This window comes from Pteropus alecto, unplaced genomic scaffold, assembly GCF_000325575.1.
Source record: "Pteropus alecto unplaced genomic scaffold, ASM32557v1 scaffold213, whole genome shotgun sequence".
NCBI classification, from domain to species: Eukaryota; Metazoa; Chordata; class Mammalia; order Chiroptera; family Pteropodidae; genus Pteropus; species Pteropus alecto.
The window spans coordinates 3,107,223-3,115,294 of NW_006434829.1; the positions used below are offsets into that span (position 1 = coordinate 3,107,223).

The window sequence follows — 8,072 nt, forward strand, 5'->3', positions numbered from 1 at the left end:
AAGCAGCAGGTCCTCAAGGTGGGTGAGGGGCGCCGGCCGCGGGGCTGGAGGGCGCAGGGCGCCGAGGACGTCCGCAGCTCCTGAGCACCGGGGAGACCCCAGCGCACCGGGCGGCGGGGGGCGGGTCAGCGGTCCATCTCCCCAGTACCCTCCCTGACCGGGCAGAGGTTGGGGGCCAAGGGGCCACCTGGGGAGTTTTCTGGAGGCCAGGGTTGGGGAGCCTTGAATGAGGGACCACCCCGGAGCCTGACCTCACCCTGAGGGGTCGGCCCGGCCCGGACTCGGGAGCGCGTGGCGGTGCTGGCCCGGGCGCCTGGAGCGCGTCCGCACGCCGGCGGCAGCCCGCTAAAACGAGGGCTGCGGTTTGCCTGTTTCCAGCGAGCCGCGAGGACAGGAACCCAGCTTTCATGTGCTTCTGGGAGACGCGCGGGCGTCCAGGCCCGGGAGCTCTCGGTGGAGCCCTCTCTGCTGTCCAGGCTCCCTAGAAACCCCCATCTCAGAGGCGGAGCGCTGCCCTGTCCTCCCGCGCTGCCTTCTGGCGCAGATTGGAAGGGATAAGCCGCCTTCGTCCGCGGATTCACGCATGAGCAGGGACCTGGGAGAGCCCACAGGGCTTCCCTCTGATCCTCACCTTACACACCACTGCCCTTTTAACTAGAGAGACAAACTGAGGCTGCCAGCTCGTCTTCAGACCATCATCATATCGTGCCTTGCGCGACCGGGCGGCAGGTTTGAATGAGCCTGGAGTCACTGAAGGGCGGGAGATTGCAGACAGAGCCTCACGCTTGAGCGAGAAGCAGTTGGGAGCTTTGAAGCCAGAACCAGCACCTGCAGAGCTGGGAGGGAAACAGAGGCTCACCCCTGCCCAAGATCCAGCCAGACACAGAGCTGGGACAGAGGATTTTGTCACTTCCCAGTTAGCTTCTCTTTTTCCAGTTTCTTACTTCTTTCGGCCAGTTTCTTGAGAATGAGGACTTGTCCACATTTTCTGTCTGTGCCCCATGCCCAGCAGAGGATACTTGGAAAATAAATGGACAGGTGGATGAATGAAGGCTCCTTCCACTTAGACCTGGCTGACACTTCTTGGGACCCAGCCAGCTTTAAAGATGGGGCAATGTTAGGCTTTTCCCGAGGTCTCTGGGGGAGCAGTTGTCTGAGTCATTTTGGCCATGCTGTCTTTTTTTTTTTTTTTAGAAGGGGTTTCAAATCTTGTCCTGTTAAGTCCTGTAACCTGATTGTAAGAAAGATCCCATCTGATCGTGACACTGAGCACTGAGTTTCTTGTCGTATTTTTTTGGGAGTCCTCTGGGGCTGGCGAGAAACCTTGCGTGGGGAAACCTTAGAACGCCAGACTGCCTCTTTCTCACGGTGGCCGCAGAGTGTGTCTGTAATCCTTTTCAGGGTAGCTGGGAGAGCTTTAGCTCAGTGAAGGTCTCCCATAAAAGCATGCTGATTTGTGGTTTCTGTTCCGTGTGTGCCCTGGTGAGACTGTCACTCACGTGGCATAAGCGTAAGCATGGCGAGCCTCTTGCTTGGGGGGTGTGTGAGGGGTTGAGATTTACCGCTGACGAAGAGGTTTGTCAGCCCGGTCCGTCTTGGGCTTATTTCAGGGTTTCTTTCTATGGCTGTGGATCCGGTTCAGGATGTCAGTCCCACGTGTGTGTGCACGTGCACCACCCTGCTCCGGGCTCCCAGAGAGGACAGCGCCATCGTCCTCAGCTGTTCTGGAGTTAGGATTTCCGAGCTTCAGGTTGAGGGAGAGCCATCCAGCATTCTATGTGACTGTCCCCCAGGCAATTGGTTTGGGGCCGAGTGGTGTGAAGGCAGGAAGGTAAGCGGGCCCGGCCTGCTCACCTCCTGGACAGCCCCGCCGAGCCCCGGCCAAGTGCCTTCCCTTGGAAGAAGGGTGCTTGTGTTCAGGGGACTGAGCTGGTGGGACACTAGGAGAGGGAATGTCTGCCCGCTGGTGTTTTCTTTGGCTACACGTGTCCTTGTGCGACCTGAATGAGAGGCTTGTGCTTTGATTTCTCTGTTTTTATGTTTGTTTGTTTGGGGTTTTTTTTTGGATACTTACGTCTATATATAAAAGACATGAATAGTTGCATGTAAAAACATTCAGAGAAAAAAAGACGTTTCCCCCAGACCTTTACTAATATACACATCACGGGCATATACTTATGTACATTAATATACATGTTTTTTACACAAATTGAACTATGCTACCTACAAATATTCTGCAGCTTGCTGTATAACTCACTAGCGCTTGAAGAGTTTTCCACTTCCTAACATGTAAATCTATTCACAGCTTCATGGAATTCCTTGGAATGGCCGTACACTTACTTATTTACCTGCTTCTCTACTCACTGATAATTTTCTCTGTCACCGACAGCCATAGGGTTTGAATTTTCACAGAGCCAAACTGCCCTCCAAAAAGCGCACGCGTTTAAACTTCCACCCACAGAGTATGAACGTAGCCACTACCTGCTCATCTCTGTCATCGTTGGAGCTTACCCATTAGTCACCATCATGTATTTTTTGGTGGCTCTGGTGGGTTCGATTGCCATGTCTCGAGTTGCTGATGGGCTTGGGCAGGGATGCGACGAGGTTTGCAACCCCCGTCGGTTTCCGGAGCCCAGCTGTGCTGTGTGCCAGGCGGGGACCTCAGGCAGGTTACTTCACCTCTGAGACAGCGGTCAGAACTGGTTTGCCTCCCCGCGAAGTTATTACGTAGAAAGGTGATTATGTGCATGTGGCAATGCCTTGGATGCACCTAGTCTCTCATGGGAATCCAGCCACAGCTTTGTGAGAGAGGCAGAGCGGGCAGTATTTTCCCTTCCTGCTTTAGGGGAAACTGAGGCTGAGCGAAGGTCAGTAGCTTGTGTCAGGAACCTCGATGGCCAAATCTGGGTTACAGGGACCACAGTGGGAACTCTGCGCCCCGTGGGTTTCTAGGCAAAAGTTAGAGGGAGGGGACTTAGCTATGTGCCTTTCAGCACGGATAGGTGGCAGAAACATTGCTCATTGAGAAAAGCTCCGGAGCTTAATTTATGTATTTTTTTTCTTTAATTCTGCAAAGCAATATTCTGTAATTTCAGTGGCTTGATATCAGTGCGTGTAAAGTCTCAGAAGAAGGTGTGGAAGGGCACACACTGGACTGACCAAAGTGGCCGCTCTCAAGGGGGCGGGCGTGGCCCACGTAGACACGCTTCGCCTGTAATGCTCCTCTGCTTTTTAAAATGGAGAGAATGTTTTCCTGTTATGCGCTTAATTGAAAACCAGTAGTGAATCCACAGCTTTCCCCAGAGGATGGCCAGACGAATTAGACACCCACCCAGGAAACACGCAGCGGGCCCCGCGTCCTGAGGTTGCTGGGAGAGGCCCTATAGAAGAAGTGAGACTCATTTCTTCTCCTTCCCCCAGTGGGTAAGGAGGGTGCTCAGACCTCGTGGGGCCAAGGAACAGAGTCCTGAGTGGCTGTGTGCCGGGCAGCCGTCAGAGCCTGTCTGTGATGTCATCTCGTTCGGTGAAGGCAGACTTCTATGAAACTCATCTCGGCATCACCATCCGTGGGAAACAGAAGCTTAAGAGAGTCATGTGCCCCAGGCGACCTTGCCGGGGTGGCGGGCGTGTGCGTGCGTGTGTGTGTGTGTGTGTGTGTGTGTGTGCGTGCGTGTGTGCGTGTGCGTGTGGAGGGGAGAAAGGTAGAGAGACGAAGAGTGGGAGAGAGAGGGAGAGGCAAACCCAGGGAGGGCCTGGAACCGAGCCCGCCACGCGTGGCCCTCTGTGTTGAATGGATAGTGAGGGCGCGGTTCAGGTGCCTGGGGCTATGTTTCTGGGTTCCTGTGTGTCTCTGGTCCGCCCGGCAAGGCCCAGCTGGTGGACGGTGGGAGGGGCCCCTCACTGCAGCGGGGCCGCAGGGAAGGGCTGGTCTGCCAAGTCGCTGTGGCTGGCCTTGTGGCCTTCTCTCATGTCCTGATCTCTTCTCCTGTCTTTAAATTGGTTTTCTGGTCAGACTTGGCCTTGGGTGCTTTGTCCACTAATTTTTCCAGCTGTAGAGGCTCCCCCCACCTGCGTTCCCCTTCTCAGCGAGTGGCACCCCCATCGTAGACGCACCCCCAGGTGTGGACGCAAAAGCCGCGGGCCATTCCGACAGAACACTTTCTCTGACACCCCTGTGTGTGGTCCGGCAGCAGATCCTATCGGCTTCATCTGCCGAGCGCACCTGGACTCTGGCCCCTTGTCAACACCTTCACCACCGCAGCCTCCCACCTGCTGCTGGGACCAGTGCCGTAGTGGCATCTCTGGTCCCCATAGACAGCCAGAGAGACTGTGTGAAAACACGCCTCAGGTCACGGGCCCCCTTTGCTCACAGCCCTTCGAGGTCCCCCACTTCATGCCGTGCGAATGCCAAAGTCAGCTTTCAGTGGCCCGCAGCCCCCCGCGATCTGGCCCTCTGTCGCCCACCCGCTCCCTCTCCACACTCATCTCCTTGACGGTCTTCAAGGCCACCAAGCCTGTCCCCACCTCGGCGTCTCTGGCTTGCTTTCCCCTTTGCCTGGAAAGCTCATCCCCAGACACCTGTGCAGCTCACTTCCCGACAAGTCCCCCATCGTGGTACATGTTTGTTCGTGTGTTTGCTTTCTCCCTGTGAGCGTGGAAGGCTGCTGGGGCGGGGGCTGCACTGTTGCCGTCACTGCGGTGTCCCCGAAGGCTCATGGCAGGGTGGGGGCGTGACCAGGTGGTGGGGACCATGTCCTCACCCTCTCCCCACGCTGGCCCAGACCCAGACCGCTTTGCCCCCTCCTCTCCCGGAGAGCGCCGCACGCTGCCTCTTTGGCAAAGCTCTGCCCATCGGTTAAGAGGTGAGGGCTGGTCGGTCACGGTCACGGGCGCGCGTGATGCCGGACACTGCTCTGAGTGTGGAATGTGAATTCCTTGCTGCTTTGTGTCTGAACGGCCGGCTCCTGTTGCCTCTGTTTTATGGAGGCGGAGAAGGCAGCACAGAGCTGGAAAGTCGCTTGCTCCAGGTCACGCAGCCAAAGTAAGCAGGATTTCAAGCCCAGAGCCCGCCGTGCACCCCGCCCGCCCTCCCTCTGGGTTTCCAGCAGGGCCTCCCACATCTCTGCTTGCGTCCATCTTCCCGTTTCCTTCCCCCGCGTGGCCAGTGGGCAGCAGGGCTCACTCCGGGCCGTTCTCCTTACAATCTCATCCCCCAGAACTGTGGGTACCGAGGGCCTCCGACGTCTCTCCTCCGAACACGTCCTAGAGTCCCAGATGCCAGGGGAAGCTGGGGAGGGCAGCCTCTCCCTCGCCGGGGGTCCCAGCGACCCCGGGCCGGGCTCCCCCCTGTCCTCCTCAGTCCCTTCCACGTGTCTCGGCTGCAGAAAGCCTCTGCGTTGAATCCCGGAGGGCGTCTTGGTCACGGGCCGACGGCTCCTGTGCCCTGGACAGCTGCGTGTTTCCACAGGTCCCGCATCCGGCCAGTTAGGGCAGGGCCGTGGAGTGGATGCCTGGGGAGCAGCACCCCCTTCTCGGGAGGAGCCCAGCTCTGTCGGGCCACAGGTGTGCTGTGGTCTTGTTTTCTTTCTTTCCTGCCGTGGAACTTCCTGTTGTTCTGGTGCGTGCAAGAGCCACTCAACTTGCTCTTTAATGACGGCCGAAAAGCATTGCTATTTTTAGTTCCCCCTTAGTCTAGTTTATTTTTGTTTCCTGCTTTGCTCCTGGTGGGCGTGCTTCTCTCTGGAGTCACGTGTGTGTGCGCGTGTGTTGGTATATGTGCCCGTGTGCAGACTCTGCACACGTGAGTGTCGATGTGCGCACACGTGCGCCAATTGTGCACGCATGTGTGATGTCCCGTGGACCTATGTTAGCATGTGCACATGTATGTGTGATTGCATGTTGGCACAGTGCACATGTGTGTCGGTGCATGTCACATGCCGACACACATGCGCCTCTACGTGCGCATGCATGTACACGAACACGCACACGATGTGCTGACATGTGTGCACACACGTGTTGACACATGTCTACACCTGGTGCACGGCACATACAAATCCATGTGTGTGTGTGTTTACATGCATGGGCACTGCACACACATGTCCATGTGTGTTTGGGTGTGGAGGTATATATGGACACGTGCATGCATGTTAGTGCGCATCCACATATTGGTGTTGTGATCACACACGTGAACACACATGTGTTGGTGTGTGTGCATGTGGGGGGGTGTGCACACCTGTGCTGCTGCATCCTACCGTGTCTGGCCTTCCTGGGGTGTGTTCAGTGTTCCTGGCATTTCCCATTCCACAAAAAACTTCTCAGTCCTTCCCGGAATGACTAGTTCCTGCCATGGCCCCACCAGACGAAGCATGCGATCAGCCGGAACTCGGTTCAGCTCAGCCACCTGGAACGGTTCAGCTCAGCCACCTGGACTAGATGGAAGTGAGCCGGTGCTGAGGATCTGCTCAGCGACGTTTCCCTGGGTGCGTCTCAGTCCCAGTGGACACCTGGCATGGACGTGTCTGCTCTGTCCATGTCTGCGGCCCCTTTTGGTGGTCATCGGTGTCCAGAGGGGGTCTCAGGTCCTGGATCAGTGGAAGAGGGGCCCAGGGCTCAAAAGCCAACCTCCAAGGCTGGTTTCAGCCACAAAGCTGCTGCCAACAGACTTCTGGTTCATAATCTTAGAATTAGAGGATTCTCTCGGCCCCCAGCCTTCCTACACCCACATCCGGACGATCCCGTAAACCCATTTATCATGCAGAGATTTCAACTGCAGGGCTCTGCCAAAAACAAAAGAAAACCGAAGAGAAGCCCTTTTGTGTGGCTCACCTCCCTCCTTGTTCAAAGGCGACCTTGGCCTCCGACCTTGGCCTCCGCTGGTCCTGGGAGTGGCCTGCAGGAGCTGAAATGCAAGGGAAAGAAAAAACAGCGAAGAGTTCGTTCTTTTTGGCTTTAGAGCCTCACAGGGCCCAGGAGCTGGGGATTGACAGCCTGTCGGTGCCTCGATCCATGTGAAGCGGTCGGTCTGCTCCCTGAACCCAGACGTCCGAGGTCCGGGCCCCTCGTGCACGCCGTCTTCACTTTCTCGTGCCCTTTTCCCTCACCCTGTAGCTCCTTCCTGTCCACAGACGGCCTCCTCCTGGAGGAAGAGGGGACAGGGAACAGGAGCAGCCTGACTCCCGGTCACTTCCTGCCATTCTCGGTGAGGTTCCTTCCACCTTTTCTGAAGCTTCTAGGACTCTCGAGACACTTTAAATTATTCCCTTCTTGCTTCTCCTCCAGTCTCGCTGGCTGGCCAGCCTCATTCGGTGTCATTTGGGACATGCCACCCGTGTCCCGGCCTCTCCCAAGTCCCCTGAATTCCAGCGGCCAGCTGCCCTCTCAGCTTGGGGGGCAAAGGCAGCCCCCCGCGGCCAACGCCCAAGGACCCCGTGCCCATCCCATCCCATCCCACTGCGGCTCCGACCTCGGGCCGCTCAGACCAAAGGCCCTGGCATCAGCCTTGAGGCTCCTATGTCACCCCCATGTTGACGGCTTTGTCTTCAACACGTATCCAACCACTTCTCAGCACCCCTGTGGCCTGGTCCAAGGCACTGTGACTCTCACCTGGATTCCTGCAGCCTCCCTGCGCCCCACCTTTGCTCGCCAGTCAGCTTCTCAACGCAGCAGCCAGGGGGATCCCATGAGAATTGCGGTCAGCTCGCTGCCGCTCGGTTCCAAGCCCCGCCCCCTCAGTCACCCTTCCCTTTGCACACTGGCCTCGGGCCACTGCTCAGAGAGACACCAGCACAGTTTGGCCTCAGCGCCCCCTCTGCTCGCTCGCCACCTCCCCTGGGCCTTTGCTCAATCTCACTTGCTCCCTGAGATTCACACTGACCCCCAGTTCCCCGCCTGTCCCCCCACCCCCCACCTGGTGCTCCCAACCCTCCTTGCTGTTTTTTCCTGTAACCCCATCGCCCGCTGAGGCGCCGCGTACTTTACCTGTGTGTTGTGTTTATTGTTTGTCGTCAGCTCCTCCCTGTGAGGACGTCGGGCCCGTGAGGGCAGGGACCCCGGTTCTGTTTGTTGCCATGTCC

The 8,072-nt window shown here is 57.3% G+C and overlaps 1 protein-coding gene across 1 annotated transcript in view; it reads left to right on the top strand.

Annotated features, from left to right (window-relative positions):
- Positions 1 to 8,072, top strand: part of SCARB1 (scavenger receptor class B member 1) — a 66,748-nt gene that overhangs the window by 694 nt on the left and 57,982 nt on the right. The window lies entirely within an intron of this gene.